Below are 16,234 nucleotides of genomic sequence, written 5' to 3' on the forward strand. Positions count from 1 at the left end.
GCTCCAGTATTGGATACAGGAGCCTGGTATGCCACCCTGGATGTCAGGCACGCATATCTTCAACGCTTCCTTCACCTTGTAGTGGTTGGCTCCTTCTGATGCTTTACGGCTTTACCCTGTGGCCTGTCCTCGGCCTCGAGGGTGTTTACCGAAGGCCTGGCAATGGTAGTTGCGCACTTGAGGCAAAAGGGGGTGCAAGATTCACCCAAGGCAGGTCCAGGTCTCAAGTCCAGAGCAGTGTGAGCCAGTCAGGCGCCACTTGCGGCTGGTGGGTCCTGCTGGTAAACAAACAAAAGTTCACATTAACTTAGGTGCAGCCTATGGAATGCATCGGCATAACCAGTAGCTTCCCGGGCCAGGCCTTCTTGCCCTCAGGATGACCCACCTCCACAAATGCCCTACGACAACAGCCAAATATTGCCAACAGTTGGTAGGTCACAGGGGCCTGCACCTATGTGGTGAGGCTAGTAAGCCTGATGTTTAGGCCGCTTCAGTCACAGCTAGCCTCAGTGTACAGTCCAAGCAGGTAACTTCTGCATCGGGAGGCTACGGTTCCCTCTCCTCTCCACGCCCCCCCCCTTCAAAAAAAAGCCAGCAGCGAGCCCGAGCCTCCCTAAACTGGTGGACGACCCCTCAGGATGTGTGAGGGGGCGTTCAGTTCGTGGAGCTGGCTCCCTCAGTTACCCGGATATCGGACACCTCGGGCAGAGGGTGAAGTGCCATATCGGTGCTGACCTTGGCTCAAAAAGGTGTCTGACAAAGGGAGGAGAGGCGTCGGCACACCAATGTGTGAAAGATCTGCGAAACGCTTGCAGGGCTTGCGGAATATTCCTCTGCTTTATCGAGGGCAGGGCAGTACAGGTGCTGACAGACAGCACAGCATCCATGTACTACATCGACAGGCGGGGGGAGCCCGTTCGTCAACCTTATGAAGGGAAGCTATCGGTCATTAGGACCTGGTGGTGATGACCTCCCAGGGGTGATGAATGACAATGCAGACCACGTCAAGGGGTCGCTCTTCCTCACCATGACGGGTCACTGTGCCCACGAAGGGCATCTACAACTGTCGGGGGGGAGTGTTTCCCCAAGGGGAATTTGTCTGTATTGGACTGGAGCACGAGGTGTCCACAGTGCTGCTCTCTCCGTGGTCAAGGAGCGGGGGTGATCGCCAATGCCGTCCATCGGTAGCGGTCAGAGAGCTTCTCTTCACTTTTCCGCTTTTCCCCCTCTGCATTGCATACAGTCCTGCTAAAGATGAGGAGGGGTTAAACAGATGCCACCTCGATTGCTCCGGCCTGGCCACGCCAGCACGGGTTTAGCATACTGATGGATTTCTCAATTGCCTGCTTCGGGAGCCTCCAAGACAGTGCGATCCCAAATCTCAGATCATGGTCACCTGCGGTGCCCAGACCTGGACCCTCGACACTTCAGGGAGTGGTGGATCGGTGGCTGAGAGACGACGAGCAAGCCGCTCAGAGCAAGTCCACTGAGTCCTGCTGGGTAGCAGGAAGCCCTCCACGCAGGTCGTGTACTGGGTTAAGTGGAAGTGGCTGTTGCCTGCCGGGGGGAGTCCTGGGGTATCCCGCCCAGCCTCTTGCCAGTGCAGGCGATCCAGAAATACTTGCCACAGTTAAAGCTCCAGGGACTGGCTGTGGCCACCCTGAAGGTCCTCCTTGCATCAGTTGCTGGAAGGGGGAATGCGGTCCTCCTGTCGGATGTCAGTTAGGTTCCTGAGGGGGGGCAGGAGGCTCTATCTGCAGAGCCGCGACCCGGTGCCTCCCTCGGATCTTGACCTCGTCCTTTCACGGTCCACAGGGCCCCCCCTTGGAACCGGCGGCATCATGCCTTTTTCCCCATCTTCCGGGAAGGTGGCCTTCCTGGGGGTGTTTACCTCGGCAAGGAAGGTCTCCAGGATCAGGGCTCTGACCTCGGAGGCCCCCACCCTCTCCTCAATACAGTATTCTATAAAGATAAGGTTCAGCTGAGGCTGCATTTGGCCTTCCGGCCTAAGGTGGTTTCCCAGTCTCATTGTGACCAATATATATTCTCCCTATGTTTTCCCCGAACCACACGGTTCGGAGGAGAAGAGAAGGCGGCACTTGTTAAACGTGAGAGGGACCTTGGCTTCTGCATCAGGTGTACAAGGCCGTTCTGGAGAGTGATGCAGCTCTTCGTTGCAGCAGCTGACTGGATGAAAGGTTCACCAGTCTCCACCCGGTGCATTTTCCTTGTGAATAACTTCCTGCATCGAGTTTGGCTACGAGCAGGTGAAGGTGCCACTTCCGGGCACCACCACAGTTCACTCAACAGAGCTCAAGCTCCATCTACAGCCTTCCTAGCGGAAGTGCCAGGGCAGGGCATCTGCAGAACAGCTGCCAGGCTGGCGCTACATATCTTCATGTTCCACCACACCTCTGTCCAACGGGCGCAGGAAGACGTGGGCTTCAGCAGAGCTGTGCTGCAGGCAGCTCACTGCTAACTCTGACCCACCTTCAAGATACTGCTTGTTAGTCACCTATAGTGGAATGGACATGAGCAAGCACTCAAAGAAGAAAACAAGGTTACTTACCAGTAACTGCTGTTCTTCGAGATGTGTTGCTCATGTCCATTCCACAACCCACCCCTCTTCCCCGCTGCTGGAGTTGGCGGAAAGAAGGGACTTGAGGGGGCGTAGGGCCGGCAGCGCCTCATATACTGTGGCATGTGCGTGAGACTCCAGGGGGTGCCGGAGCCAGCCCTACGGGATCTGCTAAGGGGAAAAAAGTTCCGGTAGCCGTGCATGGAGGCGTGCACACACACCTATAGTGGAATGGACATGAGCAACACATCTCGAAGAACAGCAGTTACTGGTAAGTAACCTTGTTTTTCTGGTACCCGCTAGATTTCCCAAGATGGTCCAGAGACTCACATTCATGAAACAGTCAAATGCCTTACCATTGGCTTTATTGTAACCTGTGGAGCTTGCCTCCCACCACCAGGTCTTCCCCAGTACCTTTTTCATACAGATCCCAAAGCAGACACCAGGCTAATCCCATGAGAAGGCCCATTACATTAACCGTGGTCCCAAGCAGGAACCTCAAGACCACCTTCAGGTTTTGGAAGCTCAATCCATCTCAGTACAGGAGGCTCAAACTCAGCCCCCTTTGCACTCATCCTCCTCTTCACCTGATGAGGTTGTGATGTCTGGGGATTCTTCACCTGTCCAGGATTACTATAAAGCCTACCAGGAGTTACTGAAGAGAGTATCTACTTCTCTTGATATTCTGGTCAAGGTGGTTCAGGAGAGGTCCTAGAGGCTGGTAGTCGTACGGGGTTCAGCAGGACCTTTCTGAATGGCTCTACCTATAAATGAAGCCATTCAAGAACCCACAAAATCTTTTTGTCAAGCACCATCCTCTGCCTCCAACGGAGGACCAAGAAAAGCTACCGTGTCACTTCTCAGGGTTCAGAACATTTTTACACGCACCCTTTGCCAGGTTCCTTAGTTATCTCAGCGGTGAATGAAAGAGTGCCTCAGGGATGACCTTCTTCTACTCCAAAGGACAAATATGCAAAGCGACTAGATCTTTTGAAACTGGGATTACAGTTTCATATCTGTAACCAGCAAGCCTTACTGGCCAGATATGACTTCTTCCTCTGGGACATGTGGCAAATAGTCTGCTCCCCTCTAGTGGGTCCCACGCTTGTACTGTTCGTAGTGGGTCAGGGTGTGTCCAGTAGCCGCCTTCCCTGAGGAGGGGGGTAGGGACCCGGGCCCACCCGCTCCTCCGGGTCCCAGCCCAGGGGCCCTATGAGCAGCAGCTTCTGCTACTGGCACTGTTTTCCCAGCTGCGCTGTCTTCCCCTGGGCCAATCTTCCCCCCGCCTTCTGGCTCCTCGAGCTGGGTACCTTTTTCTGTCCACAGGACTCTCCGCTCTGATCGGTTCCTCCACACAAGTAAGCACTCCTTATCCTATTCACAGCACAGCACTCCCATTCCTCCAGCTTGTGCCCTGACTGTTTGGGGGCGGAGAGCTTTTATGAAGCACCTGGCTGGTCCTTCATTGGCCCCAGCTGCCCCTCATTGCCCCCTGATGGTACTTAGTCAGTCCGCAGGGAACAGAGCCCTGAGCATTCTCGGGCTCACATACCTCCCTTCCAGCACTCTCCTGCTGTCCTCTGCTCTCGCTATCTCACAGACATTATACTGAAGTTCTCAGACAAGTTGCCAGAGAATGCCAGGCAGGTGTTCCAGGCCATATTAGAAGAGGGCAAACTGGTGAATAAGATCTTTCTGCAAACTGCTTTAGATGTTGCAGATTCGGCAGCCAGATCCATGACATCTGCAAAAACTATGTACAGATGTTCATGGCTTCAGTTGTTGGGTCTCCCACAGGAGGTTCAGAAGACTATCCAAGATCTCTCTGTCTCACAGTCTTAAGGATTCGAGGGCCATGCTGAAATCATTAGGAATTTACACTCCTTTCCCTAAAAGAAAGCAATTACACCTTCAGTCTTTCCAGAGATTTCCACTCTTCCTGCCTAGGCAGTGTGACCACTCCAGGAAAAGGGGAACAAACCACGCAAGGAGCCCTCCACGTCCTCAATTTTGTTCCGTAACAGGTTTTTCGAGACAGACTGGAAATCCCAGGCAATCTGTTTGACTGCGTTGTTGAAGACAGAATACCATTTACATGCCAATTTCTCCCTCCCCTATTTTTTCCAACAGGTTGTCCCACTTCCTGTGCTTGGGTCCATAGTCAGATGGATCGATGGCTTATAAGTCCTGTGGAACAGGAATACACCCTGCAATTTATTTTCATCCCTCCTTCCTACCTCCCTTCCCTATCCCTCTGCAGGGATCCCTCTCATGAGGCTCTCCTCCTCAGGGAGTTCTAGTCTCACCTCTATTTGGGAGATACAGAAGAGGTTCCCCCTCTCCTCTTGAGGAAAAGGTTTCTATTCTTCCTGATCCCAAAGTGAAAAGGATGCCTCAGACCCATCCTAGACCTAAAATTTGAACAAATACATAAACAAAATAAGGTTTCTGATGGTCACCCTAGCCTCCATCATCCCCTCTCTGGATCTCGGCAACTGTATATTGTCCTTGACTTCAGAGATGCATATTTCCATGTGGCTGTCCATCAAAGCCACAGGAGATTCCTAAGTTTTCTGGTCAATAGCACCCATTATCAGTTTACAGTCCTGCCCTTTGGTCTGTCTGCTGCCCTACAAATATTTACAAAATGTATGGCGGAGGTGTCTGTATTCTTAAGGAAAACAAGGGTGCAAGTATTTCCTTACCTGGACAGCTGGCTGCTATGAGGTCAATCCAAGCTCCAGGTAGAACTCAATCTATGCAGGATCCAATCCTCCTTCAGTGTTCTGGATCTGTTGATCAATGAAGACAAGTCAGTCTTCTCCCCAGTTCAGAGAATAGAATGTATAGGGATGATCTTGGATCCTACAATAGCCAGGGTATTCCTGCCTCAAACCTGATTCCAGACAGTGTTAAACATTTCCACAGATCTCAAAGCCCATCCAATCACAACTGTAAGAAACTGCCTCAGTCTTTTGGGGCACATGGCCCCCAGTACATGTGTAGTTTGGCATGCCAGATTTCATCTCAGAAACTTGCAGTACTGGTTAAAATCTGTGGACTGCTTGGCTCAATACTCATTGGACATGCTGATTTGAGTACCTGCAGGAGGTACTTGCCTCCTTGGACTGGTGGATGTATCCAGCCAACATGTGTATGGGAGTTCCCTTCATTCCTTTTTGACACACAATTAACTGTGGTTACAGGCTCTTCTTCTGTAGTTTCGGGAGTTCACTTAGGGAGCCTACAGACACGGTCTGTAATTTCAACAAGATGTAGGTTTCCACATAAGCGTGGGATTTGTGGCTATTCATTTGGCTTGTCAGGCTGTTCTCCCTCACATTAAGAGAGACACTCTACAAGTCCTCACATCCAATACTGCAGCAATGTTCTACATGAATCAGCAGGGCGTGGCCAGATCAGACAGTCTCTGTCAAGAGGCGATACATCTTTTGGAGTTTTGTATCACCAGCACAATACATCTCAAAGTCTCTCACCTGCCTAGTGCTCAGCACAATTTGGCGAATCATATGAGCAGATTGTTCAGCAAAGATCACAAGTGGTCTCATAGGTCAGATTTTGTGAGATTCATTTGTCAAACCTGAGGGGTCACTCTCATAGACCTGTTTGCTAATTATCTCAACAGAAAGTGACAAATCTTTTGTTCCAGGACAGGTCACAGTCAGGAATATCTGACATGCGTGTTCCTTCTTTCTTGGGAGAACAAACACCATGGAATGGTAGGGATGTTCAGGCTCAAGCAGGGTGATCCTCATAGCATTGGCTTGACCTTGCCAGCATTAATTCTCCAGTCTGCTGAGCCTGTCTCCAGGGGTCCTTTGATACTACCTCCAGGACCCGACCATGGTTGCCTGCTAGATCCCTACCCAGCTGCTGTCCATGTTATGGCCTGGGTGCTCCATAGTTAATGCCTAAAGAAGCAGATTGTTTGGGGAATGTGCAAAGCATTTTCCTGAATAGCAGAAAGCCATCTGCTAGATACACTTAGCTGCTGAGGTGAAAACAATTATTATGGTCAAAACAGGTGTGTTGCCAGCAGGGTGGATTGATTTAAATCAAGGCGGTTTAAATCACTAAGAGAAAATCATTGATTTAAATCAAGTTTGATTGATACTTCACATATTTCTTAAATAATGGTGCAAATCTGATCACTAAAACATGTTAATTTACAACTCAATACAGCATTTTACAACATCTAGGAGGGTATACATTGTGTAATTTTTTAGATAACTTGATTTTTATTAATTTAGGAAATAGTACATAATACTCATTACCTGTGTCAAGCTGCAGATGCAGCAGCAGTACATTAGGAATGGTAAGAACTAAATCACACACACAAACACAATAGCACTTATATTTTATGTAACATTTAAGATTTAGTTTAATAAATGTCTCACGTTTGCAATTGCAGCAGTCTCCTGAGTTGCTGGCTGACGGCTGTCCTTAAACTTTTTTTTTTATTTTCAAATTTTATTAACTTTAACAGACAACACTAAACGTACGCTGTCCTTAAAATTTCTACAACTAGCTCTCATCTTCCCCACTCCCACTGTCATTTTTATTCATAGACTGAAACAGAAATACAAGTTTTCCTGCTTTTTCAACTCCTAGTCGATTTCTTAGCTTTGAGTGAATAATCCAAACGATGAAAATAGTCTCTCTGTGCCAGCAGAGGAAGCTACTGCTGTGAAAAGTTGGTTTAGCAACTGAAGGAACTCTGTTTCAAGGTGCCTGGTTAATGATTTCCAGCAATTCAGGGAAGTGATTTTGTTAAAAACATCATCAGTAAACATGTACTGTTTAAATGGTTCCGCTCCAGCCCTGAAATTTATTATGACTGTGTAAGCCGGTGGCCAGGGTGTTGTGACCCCTTCTCGGGCCCAGGCTCCGAGGAAGGCCACAGAGCCTTCCTTTAGGGGAATAAGCAGTGCCTGTTTACAAGTCATTAGACCCCAGCCCCCAGCGGGGCGGGCTAGCAAGCGGTCTGGCGCCCCTGGCCCTCAGGCAGGGCGGAGCATGCAAGCAGTTTGCAGTCCCTGGCTCGCAAACCGGGCAGGGCTGGTTGGGCAGTCAGCAGCCCCAGGCCTTCCCACAGACAGGGCTAATAAAATAGTCTGGGCCCCCCGGCCTTGCAGGCAGGCGGGGCCAGGCGAGCTCGGGATCCTCTGTCTCCCAACTGCAGAGGGTAGCACTCCCTCCCAGGGTGGTTAGGGAAGGGGGTTTGCAGGCCCACCTGACTCCACTGCATCCCAGCCCAGAACCCTATCAGTGGCAAAGTAGTTTGCCACCAGGTCAGCGGGGATCTAGCCACAACATGCTGACGAGGTTTAGCCCCTGACTCAGCCACTTACTAGTCGGCTGCCCCTGGGCCACTTCCTCCCACCCTGTCCCTGGGTACCTGCAGGCATTAGTCTCCCTCGGGGTTGCTGGGATACACTGCGAGCAGCAGGCCCACAAGTCCCTCCCCTATGACCGGTGGCAGGTCCTGGAACTCCTCTGTGTTGTCAGTGGAGGACAGCTCCTTCAGGTCCCAGTCTCCCCTCTGGTCCACAGGGGTTCCGTCAACTCCCGGGGGTCCCCGGCGTCAGGCAGCTCCTCCAGGTCAGGGCTGGCCTCAGGGTATTTCCCACCCAGGCGTTTTGAGTAGCTCGTTCTAGCTGCTAGGGCCTGGCGGCCCCACCCAATCACTAGGGCCTGGCAATCTGGGCAAGTTTTGGATGTTCCGCTTGGTGGGGCGATTGCTCCAAACAGCTGCTGGGTCTGGGGTAGGCCTAGGCCGCAGCCTCTGGGAAGACATGTCTGCCTCCGGCGGCAGCTTCCTCTCTACCCACAGAAATTCATAACCACCTCAGGCAGTCCCAGATGATTAGCCACAGTATTGTTCATATGATCCAGTAATTTGGGTATAGATGAGTAATAACTTCGGTGTAGAGTGAAAATCCATTTTTTAGCTCCCAAGGTGATTTCAAAAGGGGTGTCTCCATTAATACTGCTTCAGCTGTATATTGGGTATATTTCCACTAACCTTGCCTCCCAGGCCCCTGGGAGATCCAAAGGCTTAACTTGTTGTATTGTAAAGTTTGAGCTGTTTGGGGGGAAAACCTCATAGCTGCCATTGCTGGGCAAAGCAATGTAAAAGCTGCCATCACTCATTGTTTCTCTCTTTGCAAGGGTAAGTGTTTTCTTTCATGTCTCGGTGTCACAGAATTGAGACGTTTCCACCCAGGTGTTTGTGGCTTATCAGGCCACACCAACCATTTCACCAGTAGCCACTTTTTTCTGAGGGAACTGGGCTTGTTTAGTCCAAAAGAGAAGAGTGAGGGGGATTTTCCTTTCTCAGCTAGAACAGATGACAGAACAAGGAGCAACGGTCTCAAGTTTTTTAACCATGTAAATCCTGTCCTGTTTGCAGTTGTTGATAAATTGCTTGACCACACTTTGTTGTTATGAATTATGCTTGAGATCAAGTAATAAACCTGACTGACATTGTGAATATGGTAGAGGAAGAAGGTTCTATACGATACCGTTCTCCAAAGAGCAGTCCCATGCAGCGATGTTATATTCACTTATGCAGAAGGTGTGCTCTGCAAGTTACACATTTCAGCTGGTATTATTTATATGATTTTACAAGTTACACATTTTTTTACACATTACTAAAATCCAACCCATCATTTTGTTCCAGTTCCCTAACTTGTTCAGTTCCTTCCTTATCTTTGTTTTGGATACTAGCATTCCAAGTACTGATCCATGAAGGTACTTCCCTAGCTTGTACTAAGATGTAAAATGAACGTATCTTAATTTGTGACAAGTTTCCTATCTGCTGGTGCCAAATGCTTACTTCAGCACATGCTAGGTGTTGCGGGACACTTAGCATAAGTGAACAGGATTATAGTATAGTTTAGTTTTATAATATAGTTTAGGCTATATCATTGTTACAATATTGGTGCTTATTTAATAGCAATTGATATATAGTGAAGATAATACATATTATTACTATGATATATATTTATATGCTAGCCAGCATATATTAATCAACATGGTTAACTTTTTATAATTCTTTAGAGTAAAAAGAACCAGTAACTGTCTCACCCTTTCATCCCCATAATCTTTTAATAGGTATACTGGACTGTGTCTCTCCATTAAGGCTTCATCCACTATGAATATCTCATCAGCAAATATTTGTTTATAACCTTTTCCAAAAACTCCTTTGCTTCACATGGTTGCCTTTTCTAAAAGGGGCAACAACCAGCTTTATTTTAAAACTGGATAAACTGTTCTCCATACCTTCAGAGAATGGGAGGGCTAACATCAACAGGTGTGATGCATATCATTCTGTGAAAGCTTTGGTTGTAACTCTTTATAAACTCAGGTAACACATGGGGTTGTGGGAGGTAAAATATCTCCACATCTTAGGATGTAAAGCTCTGTTACATTGCTCCACAACCTCTGTGAGTTGTTTGTCATGTGAAATGAAGACTTAGGCCTACTCTACACTAGGAAATCAGGTCAGCATAACTACATCACCCAAAGCTGCACACAGTCACAGACCAGTTCCTAATGCATAGGCACCACTGCAACTGCTGCTAATGGGGCGCCTGATTAGCAGGCTCAGAAGTGGGCAGCAGGAAGAGAGCTTCCAGAGCTCTTGTCTTTGTTCTCGTTTTGTGAGAATTAAGAGGATTACAGTTTCCAGGGCATCTTTCCCCATCTTTATTTCCTGAATAAAGCAGAGTAGCATTCGGCAGTTCAAGGGACTTCATTCTGAGATCCGAAAGTGAACATGTCCTTTGAATACCCCTGACTTGTGAGAAGCAATGCCCTTAATTGGCCATTTCTAACTAGGGACAATCCATGTGCAGAGTGCTGACAGATAAAAGGAATCCACCTTAGTGCTGGGTTATACATCAGGGTGCTTGCTCACCTGCCATCTGCTCTGTCAGTCCAAACCCTCCAGTTTGTTCTCTTCTGTGCAATCTGTCTACTGTGCCCCAGGTGGGGGCACAATTCCCTGCCTGGCAGCATCTCAGGGCCTGGCATTGCTGTCTGTCTTTGTCAGAAAAGCCCCGCCTTTGGAGGATACCTGTCAGTTTCATGTTCATTTGAGAACTTCTTAGTTAAACACATCGGTGTCCTCTGCTCCTGGGACCTGCCTCTGCCCTTTCTTTGTATGAGCTGGGTCCTGACACAGCAGCATGAAGGGGTCAGCCTGCACCCTCCAGGTAAAGCAACAGAGGGAGAAGCGCCCCAGCACTGCTGGCTACACAGGACTGTGGACTCCTCTGGAGGGTGCAGCCAAGCTGTCCTCTCCTCTTGTTCCTGATTGGGCCAAAGACAAGAGCCCTCATTCTCTAGTCTCAGTTCCAGGGCAACTTATCAAGTTGTGGGCACAGTGGGGCTTTTGCTTTACCAGGCCCCTCTCCCTCCTCCTCCCCCCTGCTCTAGACTCCATGACCAAGCTCAGGATGTTGATCCGACACAGCTGAGCTACATTACCGTTGCCAAGGTTAATGTACACATATTGCACAACCCCCCAAATACTTCACCAGCTTTTGTAGCAATTGACATTACAGAAGCCAGGTCCCCACGGAGACGTCCTCCCATCCCAAACTGTGCAGAGCCAGCCAGTGACTGACGCCTGCCTGCCCTCAGCAGAGCAGAACCAGCCTGCCAAACCTGCATGCACACCCTAAGGGAGGGACAGGGTTGGGCAGAGCAGAACAGAAGATGAAGGCTATAAGGGAGGCCAAAGGGGGGGGGAGGGAGCTGGCTGCTCCTCTCAATTCCCCAGGGTCCCCAACGCTATCCTATAAAGCTACTCAAATATTGCTCAGAATGCACTGAGCTGGGACTGACTGAGGGAGATTGTAATGACCAGTGTAAATAGCACCTTTGCTAATAGCAAGGTGGTGCTAATGTTGTTTTCATATTATGTTATTGGGGAAGATGGTAATGATAAGTCCAGCCTGTGTGTGCTTGAGTTGTTACTTGCAGCGTTGCAATAGATCCTTTCATTTCTGTAAGTGAGTATTAAAACTAGAGCTGAGCAAATGATTGATTTTTCTTCTGGCAGCTGAATTAAAAAAAAAAAAAAAAAAAAGAGCTCAAACCAAAACTGATTTTTTGTTGTTGTTTTGCTTGCCAAAATGACAATAAAAATTATTTGGGTGGAACTAAAGATTTCAAATGTTTTGAAATGACACTTTAAAAATGTTGATTCAAAATGATTTCAAGAACTTTTTCCTCATTTTATATTTGGCCCAAACTATTAGGTCAATTGGACCCAAATTTGTGAAACTGATTTATTATTTTTTACCCAAATTTACTATTTGACCAAAAAATTTCACCAAGCTCTAATTACAACTGATGGCAGCAGCTTCAAGATAGCAAAAGTACTTTTACCTAACATATATACTGGTCATGCAAATGAGACTGTAATTTGTGAGTATAGATCCTGTCACACTAACTGAATATCTTTTTCTGATGAGATTATAAATTTGGTTGAAAAAGATAGGTAGTGTTGATGTAATATACTTAGACTCCTGTAAGGTATTTGACTTGGTACTGCATGACACTTGGGTTGAAAATCTAGAAAGATTATAAAATTAACATAGCACACATTAAATGCTGGATAACTGATAGGTTTCAAAATGTAATTGTAAATGGCAAATCATCATTGAATTAGTGTTTCTACTGGGGTCCCTTTGGGATTGGTTCTTGGCCCTATTCTATTTAACATTTTTATTAATGATTTGGACATAAAACACATAATCACTGATGGTTGTTTGCAGATGATTCGAAAATTGGGGGAGTGGTAATACTGAAGACAGGATGCTGGGCTAGATGGACCATTGGTCTGACCCAGTATAGTCGTTCTTAGGTTTGTATGTTTTTAGACCAACAAGACTGGGATACAAAGTTACCTTTTGTCATCTTTGCACACAACACCAGCCAGCACTCAACTATCCATTCCTCTCCTTCGGAGATTATTTTTGGACTCCAAACTCCTACTTCCCTGTGATGGGACGTTCAGGCAGCAAGAACCAGCATGGCCCCCTCCACCTACACGAGTGGATGCCATGGCAGTGTCTTGTATCAGTGATCTGAAATCAGCCCTCTAGAAGGTGGAGGAACAGATGAGCTGGAAGCAAGCATGTCAGGCATAAGATGCAAGGAAAAAGATGAATTGTGTGTCCATCCAAGAAGGAGAGAAGGTGTGGCTATGTAGCTAGAAAAGGCAGACAGGAAAAAATCACAAACTTACTTGTTTGAAGAGGGGATCTTACACAGTAATTGAGAAACTAAATGATATATCTTTGTCAATACAAAAAGTGTACCAAGAACTGGTGCACAGATTCACTGACAGAAAGGGGCAGGCAAACACTGAGGACAGTCAGCAACCATCCCAGGGTGTTGCCAAAGTGGATTTGAAAATACCCCAGCCGGTTCCTTTGGCCTGTAATTGGAGACTGGTTGTGGACAAGGAATTGCTGGTATGTCCTCAGAACCTCACCATACCACAGTCCTCAACGGAGAGTCTACCCACAATAGACAGGCCTAATGTGGAGTACATGAACCCTTTACTCAGTGATAAACGAGAACCAATTACAAGAGATGTCTCCGTGACTGGATACAGCACTCAAGGGGCAGCCCAACATGGAAACCTGAGTGGCTGGCAGACTACCTGAGATCTTAGGAGTTGCATCAATAACACTTTTGTTACTGTTTTCAAATCCTTAAGCCAGCAGAGAGCCCATCTAATCGATGGGTGACCCTCAGACACAGAGGTGTTTCGCTAACCCCTCAGTAAGTCCCAAAGTCACAGGCGCCAATGAGCCTGTTAAGCTAGAGTGTCATGGGCTGCCAGGGGGCAGATAGCCCTTTCTTGAGGTTACCAAAGGCAAATGTTCCTTGGACGCCTGTGCTGCAGCATAGTGTTCCCATGCTCGGGGCACTGCCCATCTGTCCATTCTCCATCCACTCTTTCTTGTCAGTGTTTTCTCTGATGTTGGAGGGTCACAGCAGAGATGGCAAAACCCTAGTATGGCCCGTGGGGGCCATTCCCCAGCCAAGACCCAATGCAGGCTGGTTTTCCACATGACGTACTCCAGTTCAATCTTTCGCCCAAGTTGCCTCCTGGGAGGCTCCTTTGGAGTTAGAGCATGCCCTGCATGGTCACTCAAAGACCAGACTATCCCCTCGGGTTGTCAGTTCTGTGCACCCACCCCAGCCCTGCTTCATGAGAAGAGCCAGAAGGAATTTCTGTGGGAGAGGAGCTATCCCTGTGCTGGAGCAGACATTGGAGCAGAGGTACCGGGACGTGATTTGTGGCCCCCAATCCTGAGGCTGCAGAGGGCTGTTCCAATTTGCACACTGTCTGCAAGGATGCCTATGGGCCTTGTGACAGCTAAGGAATCAATGGGGCACAGGACTGGAGTATCCCCCTGCCTGCACGCTCTGTGCCCTTGAACAAGGGCGCTTGTGGGGAGTATAGCCAATTCTGCAGCACTTGTGAAGGCCCCATGTTCTGGGGATAGCCTGTGGGGGACAGTCATGTACAGCTGCTCTGTAGCCACTTTGTGCCAACCTCGAGATTTCATGCCAAAAGTGTCTCTCTCCATGTCCTCGCTCTCCCCTGGGCTCCCTTATAGCATCTAGAAGAGCTTCTCCCACCCCTAAACTCTTCCCTGAACAATGTGCATAGATTTCCAGTTTCCCTCAGTCCCTTATGTATCCTTTGTATCCCAAGGTGTTATGGTGACAACCAGGCACATAACAAAATCCGTTGCTTGGAAAACAAGTCTGCTGGGAAACCCAACCCTTTGTTGACAGCTGGGTGGGGTGGGGCAGCTTGCCAGCCCCATGAGAGGCATACATTGCTGTGAGTAAGTGCAGAGCTGCAGCAGCTCTCCAGACATGAGCCCACCTTGGCTCTTCTTCTCAGATTACCAGGCACCCCAGGAGATCAGAGATCTGGGTGAGGAGTGGCTGGGATACAGGCACCAAGGAAGTTTATGTAGATGCTCCAAGCAAATGAGTCAGACTTCAATTTTTTCACTGTCATAAACACAACTCAGTGGGATGCCATGCTGTGCCCCACTGAAAGCCGAGCTGCACAGGAGGCCAATGTCAATATTCCCATCCCAGCTTTCAAATCCACACTTAAGGAGCTAGTCTTCTGTTTTCAGGCAGCACACCAAATGTTTATGCGATAATGCCAGCACAGCCTTTAGATGCGGGTCGGGGACTGAACTTGCATGGGAGTGAGCCCCGAGTCTCTGTGTCTCTTACGAAATGGGGGACAGCCAGCAGCGGATCTCTACTGGTGCTTGGTTTTCTTATATCAGCATTGTGTCTCATAACCCTGCATTTCCCGCCTTGGGGGAAGGCCGCCCAGCCACCTGTGAGAGCTCCGATCAGCATCCCGGGGCATGGCAGTGCCCACGCCATCCACACTGAACATGAATTTGTTTCCTTCAGCATTCTGCCCCTTGCTTGAGACTGCACTTGCTTGGTATATAGTAATAGGGTGAGAAATTCTGTCTGTTGAAACAGGCTCCTGCACAATCACCAGTGTCCATGGTAGGAAATCGCTTTAAATTAGACACTGGCCACGGTTAAAGTGCTTCACATGCTGCAGGTTCCAAGTCTCACCCTGCCAGTGTGCAGAGACTACCGTGGGGCCAACGTCCCTTCCCTGCTGCAGAATCAAGACCTGCCTGAGAATGCCATTGCAGAGCAGTTACCCAGGCCACATTTACACTTCAAACGTTTGTCAACTCAAGTTGCATTGCATATGACCACTGCAGTTACTACACTGCATGTGTGCGTGCAAACTTGGCTCCTAGTGTTGGCGGTGCGTGTCCTCCCCAGGAGCACTTGTATTGATGCAGACTGTGGTGCACCACAGGTTGGTATCCTACTGTGCAACTCACCACCATCCAGCATGCTATCTTTTGGGAAGTGTTGCCAATGCACGAGGGGGCCAAAACGAGTTGCACAGAGGTGACTGGGAGCATGAGGTCACCTTTCCAGTTTGCAGTTGTCTCCATCCCATAAAGTTATCCGTACCCTGTAATTTTCACGCCTTTTTTCAAAAGTCCACAAACCTGTGTGACCCTCCTTGTCCACCAGCTCCAACAGACGCGTGGAGCCTGCACATCTCTGCATGATCGCCATGAAGTCAAACCATGCCTATGCTGTACAGCTGGATCCCCTGGTCTTCTGCCCCCCATTCTCCTCCTTCTCTCTTCCTTGTCCCCCACCTGCTCCTCCTCCTCACTGTTTACGGCAACGTCCTGTGACTCTGGCTCCTCAGATGTACCCACAGTGTTGCGGGGGTGGGTGGTATCTCTACTGAGTAGGACATGCACCAAGTCGATTGTTTGCCTCTCTGACCTTCTGCTGTGCTGGCTGCAGTTCCTTGGCTTTCATGCGGCACAGCTGCTGGTCCCTGTCATAGCCTGTAGATGTCCACATTTCTACAGCTGTCTCGGAGCTGTGTCTGCACAGCCTCTTCTCCCTGCAGGCCCAGGAGATCCAATATCTCCTCTGTACTCCAGGCAGGAGTGTGCCTGGAACGTGTAGCTAGCATGGTCAGCTGGGCATTTGCACTCAACAATGGAGAGCTGCTAGGTG

The sequence above is a fragment of the Emydura macquarii genome, unplaced genomic scaffold, assembly GCF_026122565.2.
Source record: "Emydura macquarii macquarii isolate MOO-44397 ecotype Brisbane River unplaced genomic scaffold, CSIRO-AGI_Emac_v2 contig_295, whole genome shotgun sequence".
Classification (NCBI taxonomy): Eukaryota; Metazoa; Chordata; order Testudines; family Chelidae; genus Emydura; species Emydura macquarii.